Source organism: Protopterus annectens, chromosome 3.part1 (genome assembly GCF_019279795.1).
Source record: "Protopterus annectens isolate FY-2018-M chromosome 3.part1, PAN1.0, whole genome shotgun sequence".
NCBI lineage: Eukaryota > Metazoa > Chordata > Ceratodontiformes > Protopteridae > Protopterus > Protopterus annectens.
The window spans coordinates 1,091,607,042-1,091,630,358 of NC_056732.1; the positions used below are offsets into that span (position 1 = coordinate 1,091,607,042).

Consider the following 23,317-nt stretch of genomic DNA (forward strand, 5'->3'; position numbering starts at 1 on the left):
TCACCGGCTGGTGCTTTGATGCATATGTGAGTGCAGTCTATTGCACCCACTAACTCAGGGTATTCTGCTATTTGCTGGAAGAGACGCATATTGCTGGCCAGTACCTCATGGGAATTAGGGAAGTATACATGATCACCGACATGTGCTGACATGGCATCCAGGAACTGGTGCAGTATCCTGGATGCTGATGCCTGTGATATTCCCATCATATCACCAGTTGGTCTCTGGAAGGTACCTGTTGCTAATATTCTTAGGCCAACACATACCTTAGTTTCCACTGGGATGGGTTCCCCTATGTTGGTTCTGTGTGTGAGGCGTGGCCTGCACAGCTCAACAATTTACTGCAAGAGGTCTCTGTCCACTCTATAGCGCTCCACTATCTCCAGCTCATGTAGCCCCTGGTAGGTTACCCTGGGCCTGTACACTCTTCTCCATCTCCTCACTGTGGGTTGTCCAGCAGCATTTGCATCATCACCACCCTCAGCATGTTGCATATGTTGCCTTATAACAGCAATGGCAGCCCCTAACATTTTTTGCCTCAGTACAGCTTTTTCAGTTTTCACTGCTATTAGCTTACTGCAGTGTTGCAGTGTCTCTTGAGAGAAACATAATGAACTGTTGTTTGCAGTGTAAGAGCTGGGCTGGCCTAGTGTTATGCCTGGTAATTGCCTGATTCTGATTGTTTTCACCTGCTAGATCTGCTAGTACTCCCTGGTAACTTCCCTACTATTTGGTGTGCTTCCTTTTTCCTTTCTGTTTCTTGAGGGGGAGCACCGCGCACACAAGCGCAAACACGTGCACACCAGCTAACATGCGCGCACACATACTTACATGGACTAAAACCTGCTTATTCTTGTCAAAACGTGCACACACCGGCGCAAACTTGCTTACAACTGTTTACACAGCCTTACATATGCTTACTTATGCTTATACGTGCGCACACATGCTAACACACACTGTCTTACTCTGGTTTACTGGCGCGCACACACGCGCATGCATGCTCAGCAAGAAACTTTGGTGTTATCCATGGCATACACCTTCCATTTCTTGATTTTACCTTGCCTACCTGTTGACACACCTCTTTCAATAATATGTAATTGTCGGCTGACACATGACACTTTGCTCCAATGAGCTTCACTCCTTTCATACATACCCCCCTCGTGATGTCACTTATCTTCTACTCTGTTACTCCCCTTATGTTACTCCTACACTCCACTGACTGTGCTCATTTCCTATGTAAACTTGCGATTCACTATCTTAACTCTCATTTGCATAGGATTGCTTACTAATGCTTGGTTACATCTCTTAGACTGAGCTTCCCCCCTTAGCAACCTCTACTCGGTGGCCATGTTTTCTTCAGCCTGCCATTCACTTGCATTGTAAATTCATTTTGGGTATAAATTCCACATTTGTGGATCTTAATTATTAATTTTCTGGTTTTTAGGGTGCAGCACATTTGCTAGGCACTGCTCTACAGTTAAACTCGGAGATCGGGATAAAAAAAAATATATATTTTATTTCTATTTTGAATCACTTCCCATTGCCATTGGCCATATTTTTGGCCATTGGCATGCTTTCTCCTGTAAATGCATGCTTTTTTTGCAGCTGTCATGGCTCCGTTTTGCTATTTGCAGAACAGTACTCAGTTATCAACCGAGTACATTTCTGCAAATAACACTACTCCTACTCGGACAGGTTTGGGTTTCCTGGATCGCAAATTTACCTCATTTGCATAGCTTTCACCTGTAATTGAGGTAATTTGCATATCCAAGCCCTGTCCGTGTAGGACTAGTTTAAGGAGCTCTGTTACACGCCCTTACTGGCTCTTCCTGGATCGCTCTGCGGACATGTTGGCTGCATGGAGTCTTACTCTACTCTTAGACTCCATGCAAGCCTTCGTGAATCTGGCCCATTGTTTGTGCTCCTAAGGAAATGACTGTTGACTTTGCCAGGTTTTACCACTGTCTATGTGCAGTGATCATGGAAATATAAAGTTTAAGTTACTGCTAGATAATTCTGCCAAATTGAAATCAAAATCAATGCACAGAACATTAGTAATAGACTATGTGGAAGCAAAGCAGTCAGTATAAAACTAATTTTAGTGATGCATTCAGTGAAAAAGCTGCAGAAGTAATGTGGCAAGTTTTGGAAGGGAAATTGTTCAAATGCAAAAGGTTACAAATGTTTAACATTAGGATCTAGGCACAGGTCAGGAGGCTATATTTCCATAGGAACGAGATACTTAATCAAGATGAGAGATAAAAATAGAAATGAAAATGAAGTTGAACTATAACTCCAAACAGTGGAATAAACTGCACAGACAAATAAAACATAGTGTAAGGCAAGAACAGGAAAAATGTAAGAAAATGTATATAAAGATATTGAATATAACAGGAAATCATTTTATAGATACATAACACATGGGAGGAGTAAAGATATACAAATTGATAAATTGTGTGTAGATGCTGAAATTTATTCTCAAACACAACAGATTATAGATATATTTACAGAATGTTATGCAAAACAGTTTGTCTCCACAGAGGGGGTGGTAAATTGCACTAGTAACATTCAAGTATCTTCAAATACTGAAATTAAATTATATTGTATTGAAAAAAGAACTATGCAAACTATACCCAAACAAATCACATGGAGGAGACAGAATTAGTAATAATGACATGAGAGCACATCAGCATGAACTTACAGTATAAGGTATAAAAAAGAAATATGGACATGAGAAAGAAAGAGAGATATGATATGGTGCAATATTCATGCAAAGGAAAAAGCCAAATTAATCAGTACAAAAAAGCAGCCCTAAAGATATTCAAAGAAAAATACAGACAAAGGCATCCAGATATGGAAAATTTCACAGTACAAAAATAGGATCATAAAGAGGGAATGTAGAACAGAAAATTAGTAATGTAGAAGTTAAAAGAATAGAAGCTGAAGTTATGGAATACCTGTGAAGTGAAGGATTTAGTGTAGAAAGTCTAACACAAGTTATGTAACAGCATGATGGAACAATTAGTCCCCTGAGTTAGGAGAAACAGGAGGAGTAGGAGACATCTGAAGAAGAAATACGGACATAGGAAAAAAAAAAGAAATTTAATATGGTGCAATATATTTATGCAAAGGACAAACCAAAACTAATCCGTACAAAAAAGCAGCACCAAAGATATTTGAAGAGAAATACAGGCAATGACATCTGGATGTGGACAATTTTACAATATAAAAAATAAGAAAACAAGAAAAGTAGAAATGAGGATTAGCAATGGTGAAGTTAAAGAAATAAAAACTGAAGTTATGGATTACTTGTGAAGTGAAAGATTTAATGTAGAAAATCCAACTCTGATAACATCACAGCAGGATAGAGTAATGGAGCCCCAAATTAAGGAGAAACCAGTGTGGAGCAGGAAACATCTGATCAGTTGCCATATGGAGATACTAGGAGCCTTCCATAGGAAACCATTACAAAAGTTCAGTTGGAGTTGTACAGCATGGGAAGGAACAGGAAACTGTGGCAACTCTGACACAGTCAGTGTTGTGGTGCGATAGGCCAGTGAGTTTCCATATGAAAGAACAATGGATGACACATGAAGAAACTGTAAAGAATGTGGTACAGGAAAATACTTTCTGTAGAATGCTTGTAGGAAATGGAGAACAAAGAATGTGCCCACAGTTTAGAAGAAAATGATTTAAGAGAAAAGTTGCTTGATTTAATAGTGGTAGACAGTCATATTAAGATCAATGGAAGAAATAGACTACAGAAAGTCAATAAATCCAAAAAAGTTTTTTGTTTGATAAAACAAATAAACACAGGAATTAAGACTGTTCGCAGAGATTCATACAATATAACAGAAGTAAACAGGATATATTACTGTGCAGCTAAATTAATAACGGAAAGTCTTCCACAGTAATGCAGTAAGGGAAGGAAGTGGAAAAATCAACTGCCATCATGAAGTATTGAATAGAGAAAACTATAAAGCAATTAAGGCAAGAAGTGTCACTGTTAGAAGAGTATAGAAGAGGGAACAGATCAATAAAAATACTCAAAGATAGTCATGATAAAAGCAATGCACAGTATCAGAACAGATCAGGATGTATCATGCAGGATCACAAATAATAAACAAAAAATATCAGCACAGGCAGAAGAACTTACAAGATATGCAGATAAATATAAAGGAAAAGTACAAAATAAGCAATTTATTGATGACCCAAAAAATGTATAGACAATTGGGAAACTAGGCAAAAAAAAATTGTAATACCACCCAAAAAACGAAAAAAATAGATAAATTTTTTAGGAATATCTATGAAGATCCTGTGGAACATAACAAAGATGCTGAATGGATATAAGTAAAAGAAAGAATAAGAAGTTCAAATGTATGGGATATGAAATGGGATGAAGTAACTGTCAGAGAGATTGAATCAAAGTTAAAGAAAGCTGTTAACTGGAAAATCCCAGGCTCAGAGGAAGTACCAAACTTCTAGATAAAAGTATTGACATCTTTACATGAAGATTTATCCATGAGTAAGAACTGTTTGCATGCACACACCAAACAAACAGACACCAACCTGGTTATCAACAGGAAAAAACAATACTCCTACTTAAGAGTGAACCTGCAAGCCATCCTAAAACCTATAGACCAATAACTTACCTTTCAGTGACATATAAACTATATACTAGAATCGATGCCCACAGAGTTTATAGTCATTTAAAAGAAAACTCAATCAATGCAATTGAACGAAAGGGTAACAAAAGGAAATCATGTGGAACAAAGGATTATTTGTTCTTAAATAAAGTCATAATGGTTACTACAAAAAGAGGAAGTATGGAATGGATGGACTACAAAAAATATTTGACAGTATCCCACATTCATGGGTACTAGAGTGCTTAAAAATGTATAAGATACACCCTACACTGATTGATTACATTACAGTGACATGAAACAGTAGCAAACCACTTTGCAGTTAAGCCATGATAAAGGACAAATTATTATTCAGGGATAAAAATTAAAAGGGGGATATTCCAGGGTGACTCTTTGTTGCTGCTGCTCTTTTGTCTGGCCCTTAACCAATTAAGCTGTTTACTTAACAGATTAGGTCATGGCTACAATTTGACCCCCAGAAAACAAGAATGCGTAAAGACTCATCTTCTTTTTGTGGAGGATTTAAAACTGCATAGCTCATCAGATGAACTGAAAGTACAACTGCAAGTGGTCAAAACTTTTTCAGATGATATAAGAATGTCATTTGGTCTTGATACATATATGAAAGTAACCTTTAAAGCAGGAAAACTGCAGCACAAAGAAAACATCAGCCTGGGACATGAATGTGATAGAAAAGAACTTGAATAAGAGGGGGTGTATAAGTATTTCCAAACTGATGAATGATAAATAAAACATGAACAAATGTGAATAAAACTTAGTAAGGAACATGTTAGAAGACTAACATTAATACTGAAAACAGCTCTGACATCTAGAAACAAAGCCCAAGCTATAAACCAATTTGCTCTTCCTGTCCTAACTTACAGTTTTAGAGTGACTGACTGTCTCCAAAATGTGTTGGATCAGTTGTACAGGAAAACAAGAATGATGCTTCATACTTATTAAATGATTTATAAAAATCATTGTGTATCAAGACTATATATTCCCCATTCTGAAGGAGGCATGGGCCTCCTAGAAATTGATTACATGTATAGATCTGCAGTCGTAGGCCTCCACACACATCTGTTGACCTCACAAGACCCAAACATAGTGAATGTTTTAAAACATGAGGAGTGTAATTCTAAGATGACTTCCCTGCTTAGTTTAGCAGAAGCATATCGGTGTCAAGTGGGAATGGAAATCAAACCAGAAGTAGATAAAAATCAGGCAGCAACTGAATGTGTCAAAAAAACAAAAGAAAGAATATAAGGTGAAGGCTAAAATGAGAAGGCAAAAAATGTGGAAAATGCAAGTACAGAAAACTCCTGGAACAACCTCATGTTGATCAGGATCGAACACAGGAATGGTTATGGAGAGGAGAATTTAAACCAAAAAGTTAATATTGGGGGTCCAAGATAGTGGACTACGTACACATTGGTTTACAAAGTCCATTGAACATGTGGGAGAAACAGGCAAATGTAGGTTTTGGAAAGCACAAATCAAAACTGGTGCACATCTTGTTGCTAGTTGTGATAATAATGATGGCAGAGAGACTGTATACTGAAAGGCATAGCAATGTGGCAAGACTATTGCATTGGGTATTGTGCAAATATTGTAATACTGAAGTAGCTAAAAAGCATTGGAAACATGAACCACAAAGTATTATAGAAAATGCTGAGCTTTATATCAAATGGGATCACCCATTACCAGCAGTTCAAAAGATGTTCTCCATGTCCATTATTTACAACAGCTTTATTGACTGTGTACACCTCAGATTTTTGATTGTGATAAAAAATGGCCATAGCAGCATAATCCAACTTGAGCACAAATGCACACCTGCCTTGCAAAGCCAGGTCAAGGACTTGATTAAATGTCATTGGGTCGGTAACTTTCACCCACATGCTGTCTCTGTATCCAGCTATTATATTTATTTATTATATTTACTTTTATTGACAGTGTACACCTCAGATGTCTGATAATGATAAAATAAATAAATAATGACCATGGTAGCCCTGCCAAGCTTAGAACCAACTACAAACAGGTATAGTAACATGTGTACATTTTTTGTTATAAAATATTATAGAAAAAGTACTTTATTGTTCATTTATGTATTTATTAATTTGCATTTAACGGTGCTAGAGCACTGACACTGGTGGACATTTTTTTCAGGTTGAGTTTGGGATATGGACAAAAACAGACATAAGAAAATATTACAACTGACTTTGTTATATAAATTAGATTGAATAAAAAATGAAACTTTGTTGCAGATTGCTGTAGTGCATAAACTATATCTGAAAATGTATGACATTCATTAGAGCTATGAAGAGTAAAGCTGTTTGGTGTTCTTCAAGAAGAAATGATGACTTTGAGAATGGTTTGAACATGTAAGTGGTGAAAAGACAGGGAACATAAGTAATGAGAGGTTACTGAATGAATGAAATGCAGAAAAGGAAGGAGAGGGGGTATAGACTTTTCAGAGAAAGTTGTTTTGGAGGAGTAGTAAGGGGGGGTGATTTTTCATGCTTTAAGGTAAAGCAGAGATATGTTGAGGGAAATCCTATGAAATCTATAATTTGTTAAGAGTACAGTAACAATGTTACTAATGCTAAGTGATCACGGTCCTGGAACAGCATTTCCACTGGCATTCCTTGAATAGGTATTTCTTGATGGTGTGTTTGAACTTATGGTAAGAAGAGATGGATTTCAAGACCATAGGGTAGGAATCCCATAGTTATGGAGATATTACTGAGAAAAATGGTTTGTGCAGTGCAGTTCGTTATGCGGAAACTGCAAGGAATGAGTTCTGTTACGATACATTCCATGGCTTTATGTATGAAGTGGATAGGCTGAGGTTGGACCATATAAGAAGAAACTCAGTACATACGTGTCACTGATGAGATGGTAGCTTGGTATGCTGTCTGTTCCCATGCAGGTATTATTTTAGCCTTTGAGAGGGATTCTAAGACTTGTTCCAAAGTGATTTCATGGAAAAATCAACTTACAGGAACAGTGGGAACAACAATGTGAGTAAAAGTGAGTTAAAGATAGCAGTAAATGTGTCTGCTAATATATATATATATATATATATATATATATATATATATATACACACACACACACACATACACGCTCATACATGTGTGTGTGTGTGTGTGTGTGTATATATATATATATATATATATATATATATATATATATATATATATATATATATATATATATATAGATATATATATACACATACACTCACACATACATATGTGTGTATATATATATATATATATATATATATATATGGGATCCGGACACATGCTCGACTAGCATATATCTGAATCACAAAACATCAAACACACATACACAAAAGCGCTTAACATTGACAAGTGCTTCCGTGTATGTGTGCCTGTTTCGTAGATTGGACTACAGTGCGGGAAAGGGAAAATTCCCTTTTCCCCACTGTAGTGTAATCTCAGAGTGAGAATAATAAAGTAGGGGGTGTGTGGGGGGCACAGGAGGGGCTGCAGAAACGTAGATTTTTTTTTTTGAACTACACATACACGGAAGCACTTTTCGATGTTAAGTGCTTTTGTGTATGTGTGTTTCATGTTTTGTGATTCGGACATATGCTAGTCGAGCATGTGTCCTAGACCCATATATATTCACTTCATAATCTCGAAATACTGAAATATCGAATTTCAGTATCTCGAGACCATGAAACCGAATCCACAAAACAACAAAACCACGAAATTCAAAACACTGAACAAACCGTATACACTACACCATACATACACCACAACACCCACATCACAACATAAACAAAACTACACACATACACAACTCATACACACTGCGCCCCCCACACCCCCCTACTTATATATACTAACTCCGAGATCACACAAACAGGAAACAAAATCACACTCACATTCTCCAGTCCCTCACACACACACATCAAACATAACAGCACACTCGCATACACTCTTAACTCCCGCTCAAAACACTCACTTACCTGACATAACACCAGAGCCCCCCACACCCCCATGTAAATTAAATATACCAACTCCAAGTTTGCACTACAGTGGAAAAAAGTTAATTTCATAACCTCATGGTGAGGTTAGGGAATTCACTTTTTCCACTGTAGTGCAATCTTGGAGTTGGTATATTTAATTTACAGGGGGTGTGGGGGTGCAGGGAGACTTGCCCCCTGCAGAAACATAGTAGAAAGTGTGTTTGTTAGGTGTTATAGGTGGAGAGGATGTTTACATATGTATTGTATTTTCAGTGTTATGAAGCACACTTTCAAAGTTCTGAGTTTTCAATGTTTTGGGTTTTCAGTGTTTAGGGATTTAGATGTTATGGTCTTAATGTTATGAAATTCTACTTTTTATGAAATGTCAATCTTATGAAATAGACCCATATATATATATATATATATATATATATATATATATATATATAGATAGATATATAGATATCTATATATCTATATATATATATATATATATATATATATATATATATATATTGGTTCACTTTATAATCCCAAAATCCTGAAATAACAAATTTCAGAATCTCGAGATCAAAAAGCCGAAACCCCAGAAGTGCGAATTTCAAAATTGAGACTCCTACACTAACCATACAGCACACACATACACATACACACACCTTCCCCCACACACAAACACACAAACCTACACTACATACAAGCAGGGGGGCAAGCCCTCCTGCACACCCCATACACCCCTACTTAAATATACCAACTCCAAGGTTGCACTACACAGACAAACACACGAAAATACCACCATACAAGCTACATTCCCCTCACACACACACATCGCTACTTTGGGATTTTGAAATTCATGCTTCTGGGGTTAGAGTTTTGAGCTTTCGGCTTTATAATATTGGGATTCTGAAATTCGATATTTCAGAATTTCTGGATTATAAAGTGTTTATATATACTCATTATTAATATTTGATAAAAAGAAAAATCAAAACAATGATCAAAACAGATTTAACAAATTATTGATCATAAAGCCGAAAACTTAAAATCCCAAAACCCCAGAAGCACAAATTTCAAAATCGAGACTCCTATACTAACCATACACCACACACACACACACACACACACACACACACACACACACACACACACACACACACACACACACACACACACACACACCTTCCCCCCCACACACAAACCTACACTACATACAAACAGAGGGGCAAGCCCTCCTGCACCACCCATGTTGTCATGTCAGTGGAATCAAATGAAGCTTGGCCCAGAGTTAACACATTAGTGCTAGAATTAACCCATGTCTAGCTTTTGCTGTTTAAGTCTTATCAACTTTACAGACTGAGATCACAGTGATTTGTAGCCACACACCTGTAGGTATATTTTGCCTGAGTGTATAGGAACTTACTCCATCTAGTGCTAGGGATCTGAATATCCATCCCAGCTACATTTCAGACATCATGATTACTCTACCTCTCATTAAGATTTAAACCAAGAGAAGACATTAATAGAGCAAGGAAAAACTGGCTTATGTTCAACTGCTGTTAGGTATGCAGGTAGTGCCAATTTCTCCCACACCTGTCTGGCCATACCTTACTGGTAAACAGTATATTAAATGCACTACTTCTGCTGCATCTTGTAATATGTTGCCTTGTCTTCAGTTGAGCAGCTGTTTCCATCAACTATTCTCCCTGGTCACCCTCAATACATAAACTGCATTTCAGTCTTATTCTCCCAAATGCTTAGCAGCTGTGTAGAAAAACAGCAAGCAGCAACCCCATAACCTGTCTGATAAAAACAACCCGGAGAACAAAAATGTTAACATTACTTTTAGATTACACTGCTGATGAATATCATAGTTCAGGACATGACTCCTTTCTCTGGGGACTCGCTCAGTTCCACTAAGCCCCTCTACAAGCAGCTTTACTATACTCTTCACCCACCCTCATATCATTAAATTTGTTGAGCAAAGTGTATCACCTGGCTCACCCATACCCCCATATTGTAAACTTTATTGACCAAAACATACCAAGTGACTCTTCACTATACCCATACCAGCCAGTATAGCCAACCAATTAAAACCTTTATAAATAATCAATTACCAATCAGAAAGCAGCAGTTGTTTCCCCATCCTTCTCTTATCAACCCCAGCCCAATAGATTCATCCCATGTTTTGTAGTTTTCTTCCTCCCATTTCCTTTCTATACACTTCTGTACAACTATATCATATTTCCCATCATGCATATACATCTACTTCCCTTCATAGGAACTTTAACTATCCAAAGCCAGTCAACTAGTTATGATTCTTGCCCTACCAACACTCAAACCAAGTCCTCCACAAAAACCTAATTACTCCTTGTCCACAGATACAACTCCCTAATTTGGCCATGCCTCTTCAGCAAAGACAAAATCATACTCAGAAATGGTATATTACTAACCTACATCAAATGCAAACCTCACACTCCAATGTAAAAAAAAGTACCAAAATTGTTTCTGCATAACCTCAAAAACTCCACCACCCACCCCAGTCAACAAATAGAGAATGGAGATGTACATCCCAACCCTGGACCAACATTTGCCCCACCTAAATAAACCCAAAACCTAACCCCCTGCATAAACACTCCCCCTTCTGAACAATACTGTAAAACACAACAAACCCCACTTTCTTTCTCTTGCCTAAAATATATAATGTCAGCACCCAAAGAATCTACAGTAAGTTATCAAGCATTCATGCATGGAATGAATTTCATCAGTCCCAACATTCTTGTTATCACTGAAACCAGGTTATAATCTGAAATTAAAGCTGAAGAAATCATTCCACCCAATTATACCATCATTAGGAAACACTGGATAGGTAAACTGGATGCGGGGCATGGCCATCTTCTTTCAAGCTATCTTACAAATCCATACCTACCTCACAACTATTCTACAACTCCACCTAAACAATCAGAAATCCAATAATCATTGTAGCTGCTGACATCATCCCACCCCCAAACATGCCAAGACTACCGAAAACATACTTGGCTACTTATCTACTTTCAACCAGGAAACTATCCTTAATGGTGACCTTAACATAGATTGGACCTATAACCAATCTAACTCTACCTCTATAATATTCATCTCTATTATTACACTCAGCTGATCCAACAACCAACCTGGTTTGACAAAGTATCTCAAAAAATCCGTACTGGACTGCATACTCTCAACCAAATATGAAAATTTTAACCTAGCCAGCACCCTCCCAGACTCTCTCAGCAGTCATCACCTCATCTACATCAACAGAGATTACCACAACCCCAAAACCCTATATTCATCTCTGAGAAACTTAACCAGTTTTGATAAAACTATATTAAATGACACAGTTAAAAAAACGTGATTGGGGACTCTTCAAATACTTGCCTCTGGATGAATCTGTCTGTCACTACAGTACTTTCTTCTTAACCATACTAAACCAAAAAGCCCCACTGAGACATAAAAGTGAAAATAAATTCTGTCCCATAGTTAACCCATCAATTTAAACTGCTCATGAGAAACAGAGACAATGCCTTGAAACAGTGGCACAAAATGAAGACCGAATCCTACCTAGACAGATATTGGTGCCTCAGAAACTGCATAAAGGCACAAGTTCATTATGATAAATAGAACTTCTCCACAAACCAGACCACACATACATAACCCCCAAAAATATTTTTAGCAAAATTTGAACAACTTCCTAAAACCAGGCAGGGACATTGCAGATAAATTCAACAAACACTTAATGTCCAGTTTTCTATTTAACTCAAACAATAACAACCTATACCCACCACACCTAACCCTCTCTGATCTTAGCTCCACTCCCCAACTCAATCTAACAATCATCCAGACAAATGCCATCAAAAAATACATTAAAAAATGAAATCCACAACACTAGCTTCTCCCAACCTTCCATCCAAATACCTCAGTATATATAGCCACTGACACAATTTGCTGCCCTGTATCTATCCTAATTAATCCATTACAGAAAATTATATCCCAACCCTATGGAAAGCTTCCCTCATAATCCCATTACACAAAGGTGCACATCCACGAAACTGTCAAACTATTATCTTATAGCAATCCTTCCTCCTCTCTCCAAAGTACTTGAAAATACATACATCAGCAAATCCTAACCTTTCTACTTCACAACCAGTTTTTCTCCTACACATCATGGCATCTTTCAACCCCACCACAGCACGGAAACTTCCCTGCTACATTTCCTAAATACCATTAATCAAAGTAAAAACTCTGGTAACTTTGTCTCCACTCTTTTCCTAGATTTGTCAAAAGCCTTCAACATGATCTCGCATCAACTACTCCTCCAGAGACTAAATCTTATAAGCCTCACAATTCCCTCAACTAGCTGGTTCACTAGTTACCTAAACAATTGTACCCATTATGTAAAATGGAATGACTCGCACTCCACATACCCTCCAATCATTACAGTAGTCCCCCAAGGCTCCATACTTGGGCCAGTACTTTTTAATATCTTTATTAATGGCATGCACAAGTAATCAAAGCTCACCACCATAAAACAATATGCTGATGACTCAGTGATAGTGTATATTACACCTGAAGAAGCATAATACGAACATGCGTTTGTGTCTATTAAACTTGTTTTATTTTTTTACATGGATTTTGAAGTCCTATTGACTTAGCTTTCACATCTTATATAAAACATTAAGGTACACAATGCTGCAGCTGATAAATACCGTCTAGCATGCATGGTTTCATAGAGTTAATATTTTGATGTATTGTGAAACAATATTGTATGTATAATTTGCATAGATTCTGCAAGGTATCCACAAACAGCAGCATACTACCCCCTCTTGCCATACATCATTGGAAAACTATTGCAAAGATAAGGTTTTATACACACAAACTATATACATATACATGTGTGTCTATATATATATATATATATATATATATATATATATATATGTGTGTGTGTGTGTGTGTGTGTGTGTGTATATATATATATATATATATATATATATGTATATATAAGCATGTATAACATAGCTGCCACAAAGTAATCAAAGCTAACAAAACAAGAACACTCCTTATTGTTTATGCCTAGAATAAATCAAACTCTAAATGCTTAAAATGTAGCAATTATCTCAGAGCAGCCTCATTCCAAAGGATAGACATTACACATTTGAAAGGATACCAGTAACATGCAATAAACAATTAAGCTAATAAAATTAAACAGCAGCCACTAGCATTTAATGTTGAAAATAAAATTTTCTGCTTGGTGTAAGCAAAAGCAAAATTTCTACAAATAGATATACCAACAGACTAGAATTTGCACAATAAATTGAAATATATATTCAGAAAACCCAAGCAATGCAATAAATTGTTTCTGACTACTGTCTTTGCTGTCATACTTAGAATGAATCAGAATCTTTTCACTATGTTGATCATAAATTGAGCTCTTTCTCAAATGTTTGCTCCAGCAAGTAGATCTAGTAATTGAACTGCAGTGGCCTGATCCCAAGCAAGATAGATACATCTGTAAAACAAAGATTCATTTCCATTTTAAATAATAGTACATTTTCATAGTGGCAAATGCAGCTATGTAGCATTCTCCACATTTCTTTTCCTATGTCTCAATTTAGTGAAAATGTACCTTTAGTCCAGCTTTTTATACTTTTATCTTTTAAGCAATTTTATGCACTTTTGTTTTGATACAGCTGTAATACAACATAGTTCACTTTTCGTGCCTTTCTCTTTGAAAAACATTAACATTTTACCTGTGTTGCAGTTTTCCTCATTGTCTCTGCAACATAGCACAGTCTAAGTATAATAAATTAGGTGTGTTTCTGCATTTCTGAATTTCCCTCCCTTAAAGCCTTTCTTTATGCATTTAAGTATTGCCTCAAACTAAGTAAGCAAATTATATGGTTTTGTTTAAGTATTCAAATATGTAGCTCATGGGCATTTTCTAGAACCTCTCTTAACACTCTCCCTTCTGTGTTAAATCTTCCATGGTAGTCTGGTAACTTTGCTCAATCATCTGTGACTCACAGCTGTCAATTCAAAGAGGTGGAAGGGTAGATTAAAACCTTATATAGTATTTCCTTTTGTCTGTAATTTTTTTGCAGTTATGTGAGTAATAGCAAAAGTCTGCTGGCCAAACATGAGTGTATACCACTGTTTCTATATAGTGTTCCAGTGTAAATCATTCATGTTTTTCATGTAAAGATTTTTGCACAATGAAAGATGTGGAAAAGTGTTTCACTTTGTCTGAGTACCTTTATAGTACTTTACTTACATCAACAAGACGTAATTTCCAAATGTACATCTCTAGGCAGTGACCAATGGGGTATGATTAGACTTTGTCATGTGATCTGAGAAAAAAATATTTTGAAACAAAATGAAGTTTTAATATGGAAAATATCAAACAAATAGAAATTGTGGAGAACACACTAAAGATCTGTGTTCCAGACAACCACAGTAAAATCCTTTAAGAAAAAGTCCAATGCAGATTAACACTCTTTAAAGCACTTCAATAAAACATAGTTTAAAACCATAAAACCTTAAAAGTGAAACAATACATAAATCCAGTGATGAGCGCTTTTGGGTTCCTGCCCTTCATCAGATAATTTACAATTGTTCCCAATTCTGCTTTTAACTAGATAACAACCAACCACATTTCAGTATTGTACCCGCCTATTTTTTAGGGCGGGCTTCATAGGAATATACTCATTAAGCCCTGGATACCTATGTGTCTGAAGCTCTATTATCCAATTTTGTTTCCTCCCTTTCAGTGTAGTTTTTTATATCTCCCCCTCTAAAACTCTTGTATACATTCCAAATCACCCTAAATTTAAATTAATGTCCTACATTTTCTTTTACATGTCTGTATAAAGCATTCTATTGATTCTTAGTTATAATCAAAGATAAGTGTTGTAGGATCCTAACTTTAAACATATTTTGTTTGTTTTTCCTACACAGAAGCAGGGACACTGCTGACATTCAGCTAAATAAACAATATCTGTGGTCCTGCAAGTGGCTTTTTCCTTAAAATCAAACTTTCTTCCTGTAATCGGGTGTCTAAATTCAGTATCTATATTAATGAACCCACATGCTTTGCATGAACCACATGATATCGTACCTTCCTTGGTAATAAACTGTTTACCATTATTCCTTTCATGCCCCAGAATATCCTTTAATATTCTTATTCCTTCTAAACCCAAAATTGGGTTGTTCTCCTACAATTCCTGATAGTCTATTACCCATCTTCAGGATATTCCAGTTTTCCTTATTATATCGCATACACCATAAATATTGTTATTATAGGTGAATATCATTCTAGTAGCTGGCATTGTATTTCCTGTATTGTTGTTACTAACTGTCTCATTACCCCTTTCATTACTTCTTAACAATGGCCCATCTTCCCTCTTCTGACTAAATTCATCACTAATTAACTTACTTTTATAACCCCTATTTAAAAAATGGTCCTCTAGTTTTTCTAACTCTGCTTCAAATACTGTCTCTTCCGTGCAGACCCTAGAAACTCTACTGATCTGCCCCTTCACTAGATTCCTGAAGGTGAATCTCGGATGCATACTATCATAGGTTAACAAACTATTTATCCAACAATCCTTTCTATATAATGCTGTCTTAAAACCTTCTCTGTCCTGCATTATTCTTACATCTAGAAAATCAAACTCTTTTCTAGAATAAGTAGCTGTAAACCAAAAAAATGTGGTTTCCTCTAAATATGTTACAAATTTAAGCTCCCTCATCACCCTGCCATAAAATAAAAACATCATCTACAAAATGCCTGTATAGGGAAATTTTTCTTCTCCATATATTACTTTCATTTAACACAAATTGTCTTTCCCAGTAGGAGAGAACTAAATTAGCATATGTATTTGCACAGGGGGTGCCCATGGCTACCCCCTGTGTTTGCTTATATACTTGATTTGAACAAAGAAATACATTATTTCTCAATACCAAGTCTGACATTTGAGTTATTAAATTTAATATTCTATCATCTGTTGTTCCTAAATTCCTTAATAATGTGCATAACGCCTTTACTCCATATTCATTCTCAATGACCGTAAAAAGGTTATTTACATCTAATGTCACCATGACATACCCTCTTTCTTGTTTCTTTCCTCTCTTCTTGCTCAAAGCCTCCCAAAGTAGTTAAAAAATGACTGGTATCCTTCAGTATTTCTTCTACTTTCTCTATCCATGGCCTTAGAGTGTATTCAAGCCATATAGAGATGTTTTCAGTAACCCACCCCCTCCCTGACACTATAGGTCTGAGGGGCAGATTTCTCAAATCCTTGTGTATTTTGGGCAGGGCTTTGAATAAGGGAATGGCCGGGTATTCAATCCATATCAAGTTAAATAAACTTCATGTAATAACCCTGTTTCCTTATGAACTTTCAAAATGTCCTTTACATGTTTCACTATATGATGTACTGACAATGGAGAAATGGGGATATAGGTATCACTATCGGACAACAGCCGTCACAATTTTTCATAATATTCATCATTGTTCATAATAATCACCCCTCCTCCCTTATCAGCCTGTTTTATTATGTTCAATTGTAATTTTTTTTATTTTTATCTTCCTTTAAATATGCCAATACATCATTTTCACAACTTCTAAGAAACATTTGCAATGTAGAGTTAAATGGAGGTAGAAAGCTACTAGGTTGTCTCAGTGCATGTTGCTGTGGTTGGCTGTTACTATAAATCTGTCTCAACATAATGTTTCTAGCAAAAAACATCAAATCCATAACTATTTCCCTAAAGCTTCTTTCTTTACTGAGAACAAAAGTCATACCTTTGTTTAATACATATAACTCATCATCATTAAGTATATAATTAGACAAGTTATAAACAATATTGTCACCAGTCAATTGGATGTTCTCCTTTTCTTGGCTCCTCTCCCTTCACTGTGAGCACCTCCATTCCCCCTTCTTCTTGACTGGGGCTGGCAAATGAGCTAAAAAAACGTTCACTGTTATTGCCTGAAGGCTGTACTTTCAATCTTGCCCCCGGATTCCACTCTCTGGCACTGTTAACAGCTACCTTCAACAGTTCTAGTAAAGGCAGTAATTCATTACTCTGACTCTCTATATTGTCTCCATTCTCAGAGACTAAAGATAAGCCACTTTCCTCTGTAAATAGCTCGTGTGTTTGTGCCATTGGAGTTCTCGTTACAACGTCTTCTGGTTGCTGTCCTCTTCTTTCAATGTATGAATTCCCCTTTGAGCCTCCTTCTCTACGATTGATGTCATCATGCGTGGCAGTACGAATCTGTCCTTGGTGGACCCGCCCCCTGGCCAGTTCTCTAGTTGTAGTCTGTGTTAAGATGGTTCTATCCTGTGCGTCTCCTCGATTATCCTTGGGCCAAATAAAGATATATCCATTCATGAAATCTTTATAATCTCTTTGTAGCTTTCTAGCTTTCTGTTGTTGCAGTTTTTGATTAGTCATAGAGAACGCACAGTAAGTTTCATCCAGTCTTCTTGTAAATTTCTCCCCCTTGGAATCTCTACAACAAAGACTGGAGTCAAAATTTATCTCTCTACTCAGCTGTTCTTCCTCCGGTGCAAAGAACTCAAGTAATAGTCTCATATATGAGAACCCGGTATTGATATTTATCATCTGCCATTTGGCCAAAAGTTCAGGATAGTGATCACCCTGGGGAGGGCACACCCTCATGCCCCTCGGTACTATACCAAACTTCAAACTGGCTTCAAAATGGTTCCTTTGCCATTGTAGCCTTTTGAGCTTGTCAACCTTTTGATTAAATTCTCGCATAGTCTCTTCAAAATTATGGTCCATGCTAGTGCTCATGGGTCCTGTTACCCGCTGCTCAGTTGCTACATGCAGATCAAGGTTAAGCAACGTATTTCCCAATGTTTTTAGATTCGACTTCACTCTTTCAGCCCAGGTAATGGAAGAAGCCCTCGGTGTGACTTCTTTATTGTCAGTCATATTGTCCATAGCGTGTCCCCACATAACAAACTAAATACCAAACAAATATAAATTGCGGAGAACACACTAAAGATCTGCATTCCAGACAACCACAGTAAAATCCTTTAATAAAAAGTCCAATGCAGATCAACACTCTTTAAAGCACTTTAATAAAACATAGTTTAAAACCATAAAACCTTAAAAGTGAAACAATACATAAATCCAGTGACGAGTCCTTTCGGGCTCCTGCCCTTCATCAGATAATTTACAACTGTTCCCAGTTCTGCTTTTAACTAGATAACAACCAACCACATTTCAGTATTGTACCCGCCTATTTTTTTAGGGTGGGTTTCATAGGAATATACTCATTAAGCCCTGGATACCTATGTGCCTGAAGCTCTGTTATCCACTTTGTTTCCTCCCTTTCAGTGTAGTTTTTTATATCCCCCCCTCTAAAACTCTTGTATACATTCCAAATTGCCCTAAATTTAAATTGATGTCCCTCACACTACACTGAAAGGGATGAAACAAAAGTGGATAATAGAGCTTCAGGCACATAGGTATCCAGGGCTTAATGAGTATATTCCTATGAAACCCGCCCTAAAAGATAGGCGGGTACAATACTGAAATGTGGTTGGTTGTTATCCAGTTAAAAGCAGAACTGGGAACATTTGTAAATTATCTGATGAAGGGCAGGAGCCTGAAAGCGCTCATCACTGGATTTATGTATTGTTTCACTTTTAAGGTTTTATGGTTTTAAACTACGTTTTATTAAAGTGCTTTAAAGAGTGTTGATCTGCATTGGACTTTTTATTAAAGGATTTTACTGTGGTTGTCTGGAATGCAGATCTTTAGTGTGTTCTCCACAATTTCTATTTGTTTGGTATTTCATTTCTTTTGTGGGGAACGCACACACTATGGACAATGTGACTGAGAATAAAGAAGTCACACCGTGGGCTTCTTCCATTACCTGGGCTGAAAGAGTGAAGCCGAATCTAAAAACATTGGAAAATTCATTGCTTAACCTTGATTTGCATGTAGCAACTGAGCAGCAGGTAACAGGACCCGTGAGTACTAGCACTGACCATAATTTTGAAGAGACTATGCAAGAATTTAATAAAAAAGTTAACAAGCTCAAAAGGCTACAATGGCAATGGAACCATTCTGAAGCCTGTTTGAAGTTCGGTATAGTACCGAGGGGCATGAGGGTGTTTTGCATGCCCTCCCCAGGGTGATCACTGTCCTGAACTTTTGGCCAAATGGCAGATGATAAATATCAATACCGGGTTCTCATATATGAGACTATTACTTAAGTTCTTTGCACCGGAGGAAGAACAGCTGAGTAGAGAGATAGAATCTCTACAAAAAAGACTGGAGTCAGAATTTAAGGGGGAGAAATTTCAAGCAGACTGGATGAAACTTACTGTGCATTCTCTGATCAAAAACTGCAACAACAGAAAGCTAGAAAGCTACAAAGAGATTATAAAGATGTCATGAATGGGCATATCTTTATTTGGCCCAAGGATAATCGAGGAGACGCACAGGATAGAACCATCTTAACACAAACTACAACTAGAGAACCAGCTAGGGGGCGGGTCCACCAAGGACAGATTCGTACTGCCACGCATGATGACATCAATCGTAGAGAAGGAGGCTCAGAGGGGAATTCGTACATTGAGAGAAGAGTACAGCAACCAGAAGACATTGTAACGAGAACTCCAATGGCACAAACACACGAGCTATTTACAGAGGAAAGTGGCTTATCTTTAGTCTCTGAGAACGGAGACAATATAGAGAGTCAGAGTAATGAATTAACGCCTTCACTAGAACCGTTGAAGGTAGCTGTTAACAGTGCCAGAGAGAGGAATCCGGGGGCGAGATCGAAATACAGCCTTCAGGCAATAACAGTGAATGTTTTTTAGCTCAATTGCCAGCCCCAGTCAAGAAGAAGGGGAAATGGAGGCGCTCTCACAGCAAAGGGAGAGGAGCCAAGAAAAGAACATCCAATTGACTGGTGATGCATATTGTTTATAACTTGTCTAATTATATACTTAATGATGATGAGTTATATGTATTAAACAAAGGTATGACTTTTGTTCCCAGTAAAGAAAGTAGTTTTCGTGAAATAGTTCTGGATTTGATGTTTTTTGCTAGAAACATTATGTTGAGACAGATTTATGGTAACAGCCAACCACAGCAACATGCACTGAGACAACCTAGTAGTTTTGTACCTCCGTTCAACTCTACATTGCAAACGTTTCTTAGAAGTTGTGAAAATGATGTATTGGCATATTTAAAGGAAGATAAAAATAAAAAAAATTACAATTTGACATTGGCACAGAGACAGGCATTAAATAATTTGCAAAGGAACACAAATTTGATAATAAAACAGGCTGACAAGGGAGGAGGGGTGATTATTATGACCAAGGATGAATATTATGAAAAAATGGGACAGTTGTTGTCCGACAGTGATTCCTATATCCCCATTTCTCCATTGTCAGTACATCATATAGTGAAACATATAAAGGACATTTTGAAAGTTCATAAGGAAACAGGGTTGTTACATGAAGTTTATTTAACTTGATAGGGATTGAATACCCGGCCATTCCCTTATTCAAAGCCCTGCCCAAAATACACAAGGATTTGAGAAATCTGCCCCTCAGACCTATAGTGTCAGGGAGGGGGTGGGTTACTGAAAACATCTCTATATGGCTTGAATACACTCTAAGGCCATGGATAGAGAAAGTAGAAGAAATACTGAAGGATACCAGTCATTGTTTAACTACTTTGGGAGGCTTTGAGCAAGAAGAAGAGTGGAAAGAAACAAGAAGAGAGTATGTCATGGTGACATTGGATGTAAATAACCTTTTTACGGTCATTGAGAATGAATATGGAGTAAAGGCGGTATGAACATTATTAAGGAATTTATGAACAACAGATGATAGAATATTACATTTAATAGCTCAAATGTTAGACTTGGTATTGAGAAATAATGTATTTCTTTGTTCAAATCAAGTATATAGGCAAACACAGGGGGTAGCCATGGGCACCCCCTGTGCAAATACATATGCTAATTTAGTTTTCTCCTACTGGGAAAGACAATTTGTGTTAAATGAAAGTAATACGTGGAGAAGAAACATTTCCCTATACAGGCATTTTGTAGATGATGTTTTTATTTTATGGCAGGGTGATAAGAGGGAACTTTTACAATTCGTAACATATTTAGAGGAAACCACAACATTTTTTTTCGGTTTACAGCTACTTATTCTAGAAAAGAGATTGATTTTCTAGATGTAAGAATAATGCAGGACAGAGAAGGTTTTAAGACAGCATTATATAGAAAGGATTGTTGGATAAATAGTTTGTTAATCTATGATAGTATGCATCCGAGATTCACCTTCAGGAATCTAGTGAAGGGGCAGATCAGTAGAGTTACTAGGGTCTGCACGGAAGAGACAGTATTTGAAGCTGAGTTAGAAATGAAAGGGCCCAGTGGCCTAATGGATAAGGCATCAGCCTCCAGAGCTTGGGATTGTGGGTTCAAGTCCTACCTGGGTCGATAATTCTTTACCTTTTAAAAATTAAACAATTCCATCATAATGCTAAATCAGTTCTAACGTTATTCCCAAAGCTGCATTTCAACTTGAATGAACTATGCAAGAACACTCCTTTATGGGTGGGAGGTTGACCTAATGGTTAAGGTGTTCACCTTACAGACACAAAGTGCAAGGTTTGATTCTCACATGTGGTAACTGGCTAGACTAAACATGGCCTGAAAAGGCAGGTAGCCTAGTACTAACCTATGAACCAAAAACTAGAGGAACACTTTTTAAATAGGGGTTATAAAAGTAAGTTAATTAGTGATTAATTTAGTCACAAAGGAGAATATAGAAGAGGGAAGATGGGCCCATTGTTAAGAAGTAATGAAAGGGGTAATGAGACAGTTAGTAACAACAATACAGGAAATATAATGCCAACTACTAGAATGATATTCACCTATAGTAACAATATTTATGGTGTATGCGATATAATAAGGAAAACTGGAATATCCTGAAGACGGGTGATAGACTATCAGGAATTGTAGGAGAACAACCCAATTTTGGGTTTAGAAGGAATAAGAATATTAAAGGATATTCTGGGGCATGAAAGGAATAATGGTAAACACTTTATTACCAAGGAAGGTACGAGATCATGTGGTTCATGCAAAGCATGTGGGTTCATTAATAAAGATACTGAATTTAGACACCCGATTACAGGAAGAAAGTTTGATTTTAAGGCAAAAGCCACTTGAAGGACCACAGATATTGTTTATTTAGCTGAATGTCAGCAGTGTCCCTGCTTCTGTGTAGGAAAAACAAACAAATATGTTTAAAGTTAGGATCCTACAACACTTATCTTTGATTAGAACTAAGAATTAATATAATGCTTTGTACAGACATGTAAAAGAAAATGTGGGACATCAATTTAAATTTAGGGCGACTTGGAATGTATACAAGAGTTTTAGAGGGGGAGATATAAAAAACTACACTGAAAGGGAGGAAACAAAAGTGGATAATAGAGTTTCAGGCACATAGGTATCCAGGGCTTAATGAGTATATTCCTATGAAACCTGTCCTAAAAAATAGGCGAGTACAATACTGAAATGTGGTTGGTTGTTATCTAGTTAAAAGCAAAATTGGGAACAGTTGTATATTATATGATGAAG

General features: G+C 36.9%; 1 protein-coding gene and 1 non-coding gene across 4 annotated transcripts in view; both read left to right on the top strand.

The window, feature by feature from the left end:
- The window catches only part of SBSPON (somatomedin B and thrombospondin type 1 domain containing), a 795,447-nt gene that overhangs the window by 78,038 nt on the left and 694,092 nt on the right, over positions 1 to 23,317 (top strand). The window lies entirely within an intron of this gene.
- Positions 22,099 to 22,171, top strand: TRNAW-CCA. Its single transcript has one exon. It is a non-coding gene; the product is annotated as a tRNA-Trp (tRNA).